The sequence below is a fragment of the Miscanthus floridulus genome, chromosome 3 (assembly GCF_019320115.1).
Source record: "Miscanthus floridulus cultivar M001 chromosome 3, ASM1932011v1, whole genome shotgun sequence".
Classification (NCBI taxonomy): Eukaryota; Viridiplantae; Streptophyta; class Magnoliopsida; order Poales; family Poaceae; genus Miscanthus; species Miscanthus floridulus.
In genome coordinates this window covers 114,301,924-114,314,642 of record NC_089582.1, presented here as the reverse complement: position 1 = coordinate 114,314,642, position 12,719 = coordinate 114,301,924, and positions in this window count along the sequence as shown.

Here is a 12,719-nt window from a genome sequence, read left to right as displayed (position 1 = left end):
TGACCGTGCTATATCAAGGTGATCTTTCCACCGCTACACCAACACAAATCTTGGGAAAGATCAATGCTCATGAGATGTACATGCACATCACACCTCAAGATGGCTCATCCTCTACAAAGAAGAAAGAAAAAGACTTAGCATTCAAAGCTAGCCAAGAGAAGGGCAACACAAGGCTTGAGTATGAGAGCTCAAGTGATGATGAAGTTGATGATGAAAGCCTTGCTCTCATGGTAAAGAAAACCACCAAGATGCTAAAGAAGCTCAACAAGAGTGGTATCAAGTTCGATGGCAAGAAGAAGAAGTTCTCCACAAGCTCAAGAAGAAAGCCAATCTTTGAGATGGATTGCTACAATTGTGACGAACTTGGTCATCTAGCTCACCAATGTACAAAGCCCAAGAAAGATAAGTTCAAGAATAAGAATAAGGGCAAGAAAGATGACTCAAGCAATGAAGATAAAGATGAGAAGAAAAAGAACAAGCCATACAAGAAGAGAGATAGCAAGAAGAAGGACTTCCACAAAAAGAAGAAGAGTGGAAAGGCTTACATTGTCGGTGATTGGCTCACGGACATTGATTTGTATAGTAGATCATCCGATGATGATAGTGACGACGAGAAGGTGGCCGCTATTGCTATTGATTCTTCATCATCTTCACCGCCACCACCACCATCATCCTCTACTCACCTATGCCTTATGGCCAAGGGTGAACTCAAGGTATCACATGATGATGATAGTAGTGGTGATGATCATGCTCATAATGATGATAGTGATAGTGATAGCGATGATGAATATGAGTCACCTACCTATGATGATCTTGCTAAATTGCTAAAGAAATACACTAAGATCATTATAAATATTAGAGCAAAAAATGAAAAGCTTGAGATTAAGAATGATTCTCTTTTAGCTAAATATGAAATAGCCAAAAAGACTAGTGTTGAGCTTAGAGAAGCAAATGATGCTATGTCATCCAAACTCAAGGAGCTCAAATCTTCTAAGAAAGAGCTTAAAGATAAACATGATAAACTTGAGTGGGTGCACAAAGAGCTCATCACTAGCCATAATAAGCTAAAAGGTGAATATACTACTCTTAAGATTAATCATGATAATCTTGTTATTGCTTAAGAATTTTTATCCAATGAGCCATACGATGCTACTAACAATGTTGTTAAGATTGATATAGCTACATCATGTGATGATTTAATTGATGAGAGCATTGAGCAAGGATCTAGTGGCAAAGGCAAGCAAGTGGTTGAGTGCAATGACTATGATGAGTATATCAAGCTCAAGCATGACAATGAGAAGCTCAAGAAAGAATTTGAAGAGTTCAAAATTTACAACACCATTATGCTAGAAACTCTTGATCATGATGGTGACTTGGTCCTTGAGAATGAGAAGCTAAAAGAAGAGAACAAGAAGCTCAAGGAAGAGAGGAACAAGGTTGCACTCAAGGAAGATACAAGTAGTGATGCACTCAAGGAAGAGAACAAAAAGCTCAAGTTGGAAAAAGAGCATCTCAAGATTGGATTGAGCAAGTTTACAAGAGGCAAGTACCTTCAAAGTGAGCTCTTGATGAACACCGTCATGAAGATGGATAGAAGTGGCATTGGATATGTGGCAAATGTAGAGAAGAAGAAGGCTCAAGTCCAACAACACCAATCAAAGCCAAAGCCAAAGCCAAAGAGATGCTTTGAGTGTGGACAAGAAGGCCACTTTGTTCATGAGTGTCAAACTCCACCACCACAACCCTTGCCTAAGCATGCTAGACCCTTTGCCTTCAATGCTCACTACATGCTTAGAAAGGATTCTAGTGGAAAGATAAAAGTGATGTTCTTAGGACCTCCAAATAAGAATAGGCCTAAGAAAATTTAGGTTGTAAAGTCACTTGTTAAGAAGGTGAAGGGCCCTCAATAAGTTTGGGTTCCTAAAGCTTGATCTCTTATGTGTAGGTGAACTACAAGACCGGTGGAAGTCATTGGGTTATTGATAGTGGTTGCACACAACATATGACCGGTGATTCTGTATGTTCACCTCACTTAATGAAGCAGTAGATGGATAAGAAAGAATCACATTTGGGGATAATTCAAAGGGCAAGGTTAAAGGATTGGACAAAGTGGCAATATCAAATGATCATTCCATCTCCAATGTGCTATATGTTGCTTCATTAAGCTTCAACTTGCTATCCGTTGGGCAATTATGTGATCTTAGCTTCCAATGCTTGTTTACCGAGAAGGAAGTTATTGTATCTAAGAAGGATGATGAACAAGTGATATTCAAAGGATTTAGATATAATAACCTATATCTAGTGGACTTCACCTCCAAAGATGCAAACTTGAAGACTTGCCTATTCACCAAAACAACACTTGGGTGACTATGTCATAGAAGACTTGCTCATGTTGGGATGAGCTCACTCAAGAAGCTAATGAATAATGATTTAGTGAGAGGGTGGAAGGATGTAAAGTTTGAGAAAGACAAGCTTTATAGTGCATATCAAGCCAGCAAGCAAGTTGCTAATGCCCATCCAACAAAAGCCTTCATGTCAACCGCAAGAGTGCTAGAACTCCTTCACATGGATTTATTTGGACCAACAACATACAAGAGTTTGGGAGAAAATCTTTATTGTCTTGTGATTGTTGATGATTATTCAAGGTATACATGGGTATTCTTCCTTCATGACAAATCTGAAGTTGCATCTTGCTTTAAGAAGTTTGCCAAGAGAGCACAAAATGAATTTGAAGTGAAGCTCAAAAAGATAAGAAGTGACAATGGGAAAGAATTTGACAACATAAACATAGAAGCTTATTGTGATGAAGTTGGAATCAAACATGAAGTCTCTGCAACTTATACTCCTCAACAAAATGGTGTAGTTAAGAGGAAGAATTGGACATTGATCACTCTTGCAAGAATAATGCTTGATGAGTACAACACCCACGAAGCTCTATGGGCGGAAGTAATCAACAGCGCATGCTATGCATCCAACCGCCTATTCCTTCAAAAGTACCTTGGCAAGACTCCTTATAAGTTGCTCGATGGGAAGAAGCTGGACGTCTCCTTCTTTATGGTGTTTGGTTGCAAATGCTACACGTATAAGAAGCGGCAACACCTAGGAAAGTTTTAAAGACGTTGTGATATTGGTTTTCTTGTTGGTTACTCATCACAGTTCAAAGCATATAGAGTATTTAATCATGCCACCGGCTTGGTTGAAGAAACATATGATGTAGAATTTGATGAATCTAACGGCTCCCAAGGAGCACATGAGAATTTTGATGATGTAGGTGATGAACCATTGAGGGAGGCTATGAAGAACATTCCGGTTAGAGACATTAAGCCTAAAGATGATGAAGATGATGTACAAGTGATTGATCCACCTTCTTCATCAAATATGCCACAAGATGATGAAAAAGATGGGAGGGTAGAAAATGAAGATACTCATATCTCCCATGAGCAAATGGTGATACAAGCACAAGATGTTGATGCTCCACAACCTCCTCCCCAAGTGGTCAATAGAAGAAATACACCTCTACTACAAGATCACCCACAAGATCTTATCATAGGGAGTCCATCAAAGGGTGTAATGACTCGCTCACAAAAACTTGCCTCATTTATTGCTCATCACTCTTTTGTCTCTTGTTTTGAGCCTACTAAGGTTGAAGAAGCTCTTCAAGATCTGAATTGGATAAATGTCATGCTTGAAGAGTTGAACAACTTCACTTGCAATGAAGTGTGGACTCTTAAAGAGCGGCCAAAAGGTGCAAGAGTCATTGGAAGAAAATGGGTATTCTGAAATAAGTAAGATGATCAAGGTGTTGTTGCGAGGAACAAGGCAAGACTAGTTGTAAAGGGGTTCTCTTAAGTTGAAGGTTTGGATTTTGGAGAGACTTTTGCACCGGTTGCAAGATTAGAAGCCATTCGTATCCTCCTTGCATATGCATCACATCATGAAATGAAATTATATCAAATGGATGTGAAAAGTATATTTTTAAATGGCTTTATTAATGAACTAGTCTATGTTGATCAACCTCCTGGGTTTGAAGACCCTATATATCCTAATTATGTTTATAAGTTGTCCAAGGCACTATATGGGCTTAAGCAAGCCCAAGAGCTTGGTATGAGCGCCTTTGGGACTTCCTTATTGAGAAGGGCTTCATAATTGGGAAGGTCGATATCACACTATTCACCAATAAGCTTGATGGACATATCTTTATTTGTCAAGTGTATGTTGATGATATCATCTTTGGATCATCAAATGAAGACTCTTGCAAAGAATTTGGTGAATTAACGTCGAAGGAGTTTGAGATGTCCATGATTGGTGAGCTTACATTCTTTCTTAGTTTTCAAGTCAAGCAAATGAGAGAAGGGATCTTCATCTCTCAAGAGAAATATACAAAAGATCTTCTCAAGAGATTCAAGATGGATGAATGTAAGCCAATCAAGACACCGATGCCAACTAATGGACATCTCGACCTAGATGAGGGAGGTAACACGGTTGATCAAATTCTCTACCGCTCTATGATTGGTAGCTTGTTATATTTAACCGCATCTAGGCCCGACATCATGTTTTGTGTGTGTATGTGTGCTAGATTTCAAGCTAAGCCTAAGGAAACACATTTAATTGCCGTAAAAAGAATCCTTAGGTATCTTAAGCACACACCAAGCATTGGCCTTTGGTATCCCAAAGGAGCTATATTTGAATTAATTGGCTTTCGATTCAGATTATGCCGGATGCAAAGTTGATAGAAAAAGCACATCCGGAGGGTACCATTTGCTTGGTAGATCACTTATGTCTTGGTCCTCCAAAAAACAAAATAGTGTGGCTTCGTCCACCGCCGAAGCGGAATACATTGCCACGGGTGCTTATTGTGCACAAATACTTTACATGAAATAAACTTTACTAGACTATGGTGTAGTTCTAGAAAAAGTACCTCTTTTGTGCGACAATGAAAGTGCGGTAAAACTTACAAATAATCCGGTTCAACACTCTCGCAACAAGCACATAGATATCCGTCATCATTTTCTTGGAGATCATGTTGCTAAAAATGATATATCACTAGAAGGTGTAAGGACCGAGGATCAATTAGCGAATATCTTCACTAAACCGCTAGATGAGGCAATATTTTGTAGATTGCAGAATGAACTAAATGTGCTTGATTTTAGTAACTTCACTAAAAATTGAGCTTGTGTTGTCCCTTGCATTGCATTGTAACATACAACATGTTTAATGCTTTATAATACATATAGGGCTTGTCTAACATGATTAAGATAACCACCGAAAAACGTATAAAGAAGCTTAACCTTGGATCAAACTTGACAAGCAACTAAATTTGCATTCAAGTATTGCATATGCATGAATGTTATTTTGTCGTTTGTCTTCAAATCGCCCTCCTTTCACCTATTTTCTTAAAAAGAATTATAGCCTAAGTCAAAATTTTTTGAAAAACTTAAGGGTTTGAGAGAGGTCACTCACATTAGTCTCAATTGGTGTTTATTTAGATCTTATTGGAGTTGGGACTTGATTGGGAACAGGCAGCGCGAAGGAATTTGAAGACTCGCTGAAGAAGGAGTGACCGGACGCTGCACCGGACTCTGGTATCCAGTGTCCAGTCAGTTCACAGGAGGTGAACCTACTGCCAAAGGAGTGATCGGACGCTAAAACAGTGTTTTCCAGCATCTGGTCAGAAGGTGCTTCAGCGTCTGGTCGTTCATGAAGACATCAAGGCTAGGTGACCAGACTCTTGCTGCGTTCGGTCGATGTCCACCAGATGCGTCAGGTCGTGATTCTAGAGGAATTGGACCTCTCTGGAATCGATCGGACGCTGGGTGGTAGCATCCGGTCACTACCACCGGAGCATCTGGTCAGTAGAAAACGTGCGGCTTCAGATCTCTTTCTTCATTTCCTCTTCTGATCCGCCTAGAGGGCCACCCTATTTAATCTCAGCGTGACGTTGACCTATCCCTACTGCCCCCATTGCCATTGCCATCTCATGCTCCAGCAACCGCAAGTCACCGCCCTAGTCGCCGCTGTTCCATGCCACCGCCACAACCGCACCTAGGTCGCCAGATTCGCCTACCCGCACGCCACCTTAGCCGCTGTGCCAGCCCGCGCGCACGTCGTCGCTTGCCATCGCGCCACCAGTACCTCCTCAAGCTGCGTCGTGCCCTAGCCATAGCTTGCCCTCGCACCGCCACCGCCTCCCTATTGCCTGTGAAACGTCGTAGCTTGCCCGCGCCAGGTGCTGCTCCTCCACGCCCGTGCCCTGCCAACCACCACCGCGCCGGCGATCCACTGTAGTTCCATAATCGCCGGTAAGGCCTTGTCCTATCATCGTTGAACCCTAACCCACATTGCTTTGTCCGTAACCTAAATCGATTTCAAAGCATTGTTCTCAATTGCATTTAGGGCAGTCGCTTCACCGCAAACCCTAACCCTAGACTCAGTGGTTTCCCACGAATCGCTTCTCTTTTCTCCTCGGATCGTCGGTTCGTCAGGTAGCAATGCCTCGCGTTTCAATTTCGTATCCAAATTGCTTGCTTTCTAGGGTTTTGCATCTATTAGGTACATTGTATTTATTGTATATCCTTCTATTCCATCATGCAGCGAGTCGGTGCCATTGAGATCGTGTGGCAGTTGTCAGTTAACTCGGAGCCAAGCTCGCGAGTACGGAATGAGGCCAAGCCTCAAAAGTGTCAGAGGCAGTTGTTTCCTGTTAGTGGCAGTTGTTTCTCTTCAGATTCATCAGATGGCTCGCACGAAGAATGTCGGTGGTGGTCTAGGAGATGAGGATCCCAGGCGTCCACCTCGCTTGCCTGTAGATCCTAAAGGCAAGGTGATGAAGAAGGTTGCATCAAAGAAGCACAAGTACCCTAATGTAGAGATAGCCAGAGCAGCTATAGTCGCTGAGGCCGTAGAGCGTGCCAAGAGAGGAGGTGCACGTAGTGGAGTTGTTATTGCAGATCATCTGTCACCAGAAGCGCAAGGCATATTTGAGCGTATTGAGCGTCTTTATGGTGGTTCACCTAGGACTATCATGATGGTAGGATGATGCCTTGCCATTGAGGAGCCTTAGCCTCAAGGGGAGTCACAGCAGGTGCCACAGCAGACTTAGGAGCCTCAGCCAGCTCAGGAGACATAGGAGGGACAGCCGTCACAACAGTCTTAGGAGGGTGAGCAGGTTCAGCAGGCCGAGGAGACTGAGCCAGCACCACAGCCATAGTTACGCCACTCTAGTCGTACTCGTGTCCTAGTTTCACCGAGGCCAGTCACTCAGCAGAGGGGTTCTCGTCCACCACCTCGTCCACAGGGTCCACCTCCAGTGACCCATCTTGACTTGAGGGCCGCCACGGCCAAGCAGGTTCAGTAGCTGAGATTTGTTGATTTTGAGGTGTGGTTTCCCCTGAGGAGGGATAAGAGAGTTTCAGAGGGCTTCTACACTCCACTGTAGGAGGACTTCTACAATGTCTATCTCAACAGTGGGGCAATTTTTAGATCTCATAGGGTGTGCCACATTGACTCTATAGTTGTAGCAGCTGGAGAGCACATTTGCCCCTACCTTACATATCTGCTAGGGCTATCAGGTTTGATTGGATAGACTAGACTATATGTTCCATCTTGGGTTCGGCAGTTCTATGTTTCTCTTTGGATTGACCCGCAGCATAGATATATTCACTTTGGATTTGGTGGCAGAGACTATCAGTTGACTAGCACCAGGGTTAGGGAGATTCTCAGGCTTTAGGAGTAGCCAGTCAAACTTCACGAGGTGTGCTATGGCCAGACTACACCTCCCAGACAGCTGCATGGTGGCAACGTGCCCCCTACTGACTTGGTTCATCACTGTTTCAAGGAGCCTTTTGGCGAAGGGTTGAGGAGGAACCCCAGTGACCTTAACCCCACTGCTCGTGTGCTTGAGGCTATTATGAGAAGGACACTGCTTCCTAGGATGGGATACAGAGAGGGATTGACTCGGATACAACTTTGGCTTATCAACTCTCTGATGTAGTAGATAGTTTTTGATATTTGAGATCTTCTTCTGTCAGAGATGGAGGATACTATAGCTGAGGGCTTCAGAGGTCGTAGGTAGTTGTCCTATGCTCACTGGATCACCTGGCTTATCCACAGAGCAGTCACAGTGAGGACACCAGAGATGCTTGCAGAGTATAGTGGTGCTACGACTGAGTTCCCTGCCTATAACATGACACAGATGATCCATCATAGCACTCCATAGGCACCTAGTCAGCCACGCCGTCGTCCTGATGTGCTAGAGTCTGCAGCCCAGCAGGATGATATCATCAGAGGCATTGCAGCTACAGAGGAGGAGGAGCTTGCTCAGCAGGAGGGGATGGTCGTGAGCGACCCTAGTGACAGTTCTGATGATGACTATTAGCCCATTCCTCGGATGCCTCCTCAGTGACATGACCATGAGGCCGACAGCTCCAGCTCAGCACCACCTGCCCCACAGACCGACCCCGCTCTCCTTGCTATACTTGAGCGGATGAGGCAGGACTAGGCACAATAGGCTTAGGAGACAGCTGCTACATTTGCTTAGTTCCAGACTCAGCAGGATGAGTTCTAGTGCTAGTAGCAGTAGATCCAGCAGCAATAGCTAGCTATACATTAGCAGATGCAGGCTCTACAGCAGCAGCAGTAGGCCATGCAGCAACAGCAGATCCTCATGCAGTAGCAGCTCCTTGGATTTATGCAGCATGTTGTGACTGCTATTGGGGCTCTACCATCACAGCCTTCGCCCTAGCTTGGTCAGACTGTCACTACCTCGATGACTCCAGCATTATAGCCCAGTGGGCTTCAGAGTCAGGGACAGCCACCAGCACAATTTGCCTCTCCTACAGAGCAGGTGTCCCAGTATTTTGCTATGTCACTGCCAGCTCCACAGTTCACATCGCTTTAGACAGGCTTTACACCAGATGAGATGCCCTCACTGCTAGTACCAAAGACCATAGTGTCCAGAAGCCTTGGTGCTTCCTTTAGTGAGTTGACAGGGCAGCCTACACCGCCACATTTGTATGCCCCAGGTCCCTCTACAGTAGCTCCCGTCGCCGTGACTACACAAAGGCTTCCTTCCTCAGTTGTATCTTTTGATCCTACTACAGGCATACCAGTAGAGTCATAGGCAGCACCTGTCCCAGCTTAGACCCAGACCGCTTCAGCGACACTTCCAGCTATAGAGGGTCAGACAGCCCAGAGCTCTGGATTAGACAATGATGGCACCCAGTTTCACCTTGCCCCTCGTACTTTAGCGCCCGGCTCATCCGCTGCAGCCCCGCCGATCGACCCTTAGATTTTGGTGTTTGACGCCAAAGGGGGAGAGGGTTCGAGTATGGTAGATTTAGGGGGAGCAGCTTAGTTATCTTATTAGCTTATATATTACATTTGGAGTTTTTATGTGTGATACACTATTTTGCATTCATCGTGTGTTTACTTTCATGCATGGAACTATATATATATGTGATAGTGATATCTATGTGACCGTGATATATGACATGTGTGCTCTCTACTTTGAATTATTTATATGTCATATCACTTGTGTTATGCTCATTTGCCTTTGCTTCCGCGCTTTACTCTGATGCAAATGAGCTTTATTACTTATACTCATGCTTATTTCATATCTTTTGAGTACATCATGTTGGCTTGGTTCATATAAGCTTGACTAACACCTTTGTTCTTATTGACAAAAGCTTATATGATCCAAGCATGTTAAAAACCTCAACTCTTTCACATACTCGAGGTGGTATTGTCATCAATCACCAAAAAGTGGGAGATTGAAAGCATCTAGGCCCCTAGTTGGGTTTCAGTGATTAATGATAATACAAGATTACTATGACTAACGTGTGTTTTGCAGATGCGATTAAGTTAGGTCATGGTAATGGAGATCGATTGGGCAATCGAGGTGGTCATGCTCCTACGATGGAAATCGTTTTGGTTTTCAAAGGATGGACGACAAGGTTAAGGATGACTAGTTCTAAGTGTCGATTGGAGTTGGAGAGACACTTAGAGTAGTTTAGGACTTTGTTTTCCTTTGGCCGTACTATTAAGGGGGGTATGGATGGATAGCTTGACCTAGGTGAGTCTAGTGAGTTAGGTGTGGTGCATACTTGTTAAAACTAGCGCTAGGTAGCTCCTACATATGCCTAAGATCCAATGGAGCAAACTTTATTCACGTATGATCGAGAGTTGGAAGTGAATGGAGGGTCAAATACTGACCGGATGCTGCCTTCAGTGTGACCGGACGCTGGCGCAGAGTCCGATCAGTTCATTTGACTGAGGTGAAATCGTTCGGTGAGACCAGATGCTGGAAGGTCAAGTGATCGGACGCTGAGAGGCAGCGTCCGGTCGTTTCTAGTAAGGTTCCAGAGAGGGAAAATCGTGACCAAATGCGTCCGGTCAGTGCTGACTAGACGCTGGCAGCGTCCGGTCACACTATAAACTCTGGAGTTTGGGGTGTACTGACCGGAGCATCCGGTCACCCCGCAGAGGCACATAACGGTTCATTTTTCAGTCCATGTTATAAATAGAAGTTTCACTCGTGTGTGGAGTCACTTTTGCTCATTTCAACAACTGAGAAACACCTTAGAGAGTGCCAAGAAGAGCAAGGTCCTAGTAAGGTGATTGAGATTTGAGAATCTTAAAGAGAGTCCTCATTAGTGAAGATCAAGAGTAGCAAAGTGTGCATCCACCTTCTCATTAGGCTTATCGTGGTCAAGTGAGAGTTCGTGCTTATTACTCTTGGTGATCGCCATCACCTAGACGGCTTGGTGGTGATTGGGAGCTTAGTGATCATCCGGAGAGCTTGTGGATGACCCAACTCACATTATGAGCGGTTGTGGGTGATTCACCACGATGGAGTGTCGAAGAATCAACCCGTAGAGAGCACTTGATCCTTGCACGGATCAAGGGAGAGCTACACCCTTGCGTGGGTGCTCCAACGAGAACTAGTGGGGAGTGGCGACTCTCCGATGCATCAGCAAAACATCGCCGCGTTCCTCTCCCTCTCCATTTACTTTGTGCATTTACTTTAAGCATTTATTTTGAGCAATTCAATACGTGTCTTTATATTCATAGAATTAGTCATGCTAGAGTAGGATTGGAATTTATGTTGCAAGTCTTTTGTACGGTAGAACACTTAGAAACACTTTCTAGGCACAAGGGGTTAATTGGGCTAACCGTAGGATTTAATTATTGCAAAGAAATTTAGAATTAGCCCAATTCACCCCCCCCTCTTGGGTATCTTGATCCTTTCAGTCGGCAACTTGGTTAGCTGATTTTTCTGAATATTTCAGCTTTTCCTTGATAAGTATCGACCTCGGGGTCCTCTCTTTTCGAACCAAATTTTGGTATCAACAGTGCCCACATGCCCGACTTGTTTTGATGTGATGATAGTAAGGAGGAGAGGCATTAAATGTGCCCACCTCCTTTTGACCTAGCATGTTTCAAATTTACTGTGTGAATTTCTGCATGTAAATACCTTCTGTCCACTTGCTTACTGATAGTAAATTTTTGTATGTAAAAAGAATAAGGCATTACATGTGTTGTTAATACTATGGCTCTATATGTGGCGTCCTGTCTCCAAATTTAATGGTAGTGAATTTCTGCATGTAAATACCTGCTGTCCATTTATCTATCCACATGTGTTGTTAATACTATGGTCGTGGACGTGGCGATCTGTTTTCAAATTTACTGAGTGAATTTCTGCATGTAAATACCTTTTGTTTATGGTAGAATAGTCATTTTGGTCCATGAAATATTACTCGAGGCTCAGTTTTATCCCTAAACTTTTAAAACGGTTGTTTTAGTTCTCAAACTCTATTATTAGGCCCAGTTTTATCCTAGAACTATGAAGATGATCATTTTAGTCCTCAAACTTTGTATTTTGGGCTCAATTTTATTCTAGAACTATAAAGATGACAATTTTAGTCTTCAAACTTTGCGTTTTCGGTCTTTAAACTTTTATTTTCAGACTCAACTTTGTCTATCGTTCTATGTGGAACACTATGCTGTTGCACCTGGTTAGCTTCAACACCACCAGCAATTGGAGATAAAAAAATAATATTCCTGCAAAAACACTTTAGTGCCCATTTGTAAGTGCATTTAGCCCTTAAGTTGGTTTTGGAATATGAATACAAATGTTGAAAGTGTGCCATCCGATTAGGTAGTTGGGACGACGCTAGGGACAATAGTACCTAACGATGACTGTCCATCTCAAATTGCGAGTGGTGCCGGACAAATGACAAAGTTGTGACAAAATGCATTTTGATAATTCATAGATGAAATTGTGCCTAAAATATAAAAGTTTTCTTTTTAGATAGGTAAAATTGAGTTGAAAAATAAAAGTTTAAAGACCAAAATGCACTTTGGTAGTTCATGGATGAAATTGAGCCTAAAATGCTCAGTTTAAGGACTGAAACGATCATCTTCATGGTTCTGGGATGAAATTGAGCCTAAAAATAGAGTTTGAGGACTAAAATGACCATTTTAAAAGTTTAGGGATAAAACTGAGCCTTAAGTAATAATTCGGAGACTAAAACGGCTATTTTGCCTTTGTTCATTTATCTATGCAGTTACTTATAGTAAATTCTTGTATGTAAAGAGAAAAAGGCATTGCATGTTTTGGACGTGGCGTCCTATTTTCAAATGTACTGTGCATGTAAATATTCGTTGTTCATTCTGTCCACTTGCTCCATTCAATGCCAGTGGCTGGTGGACGGTAGGGGTAG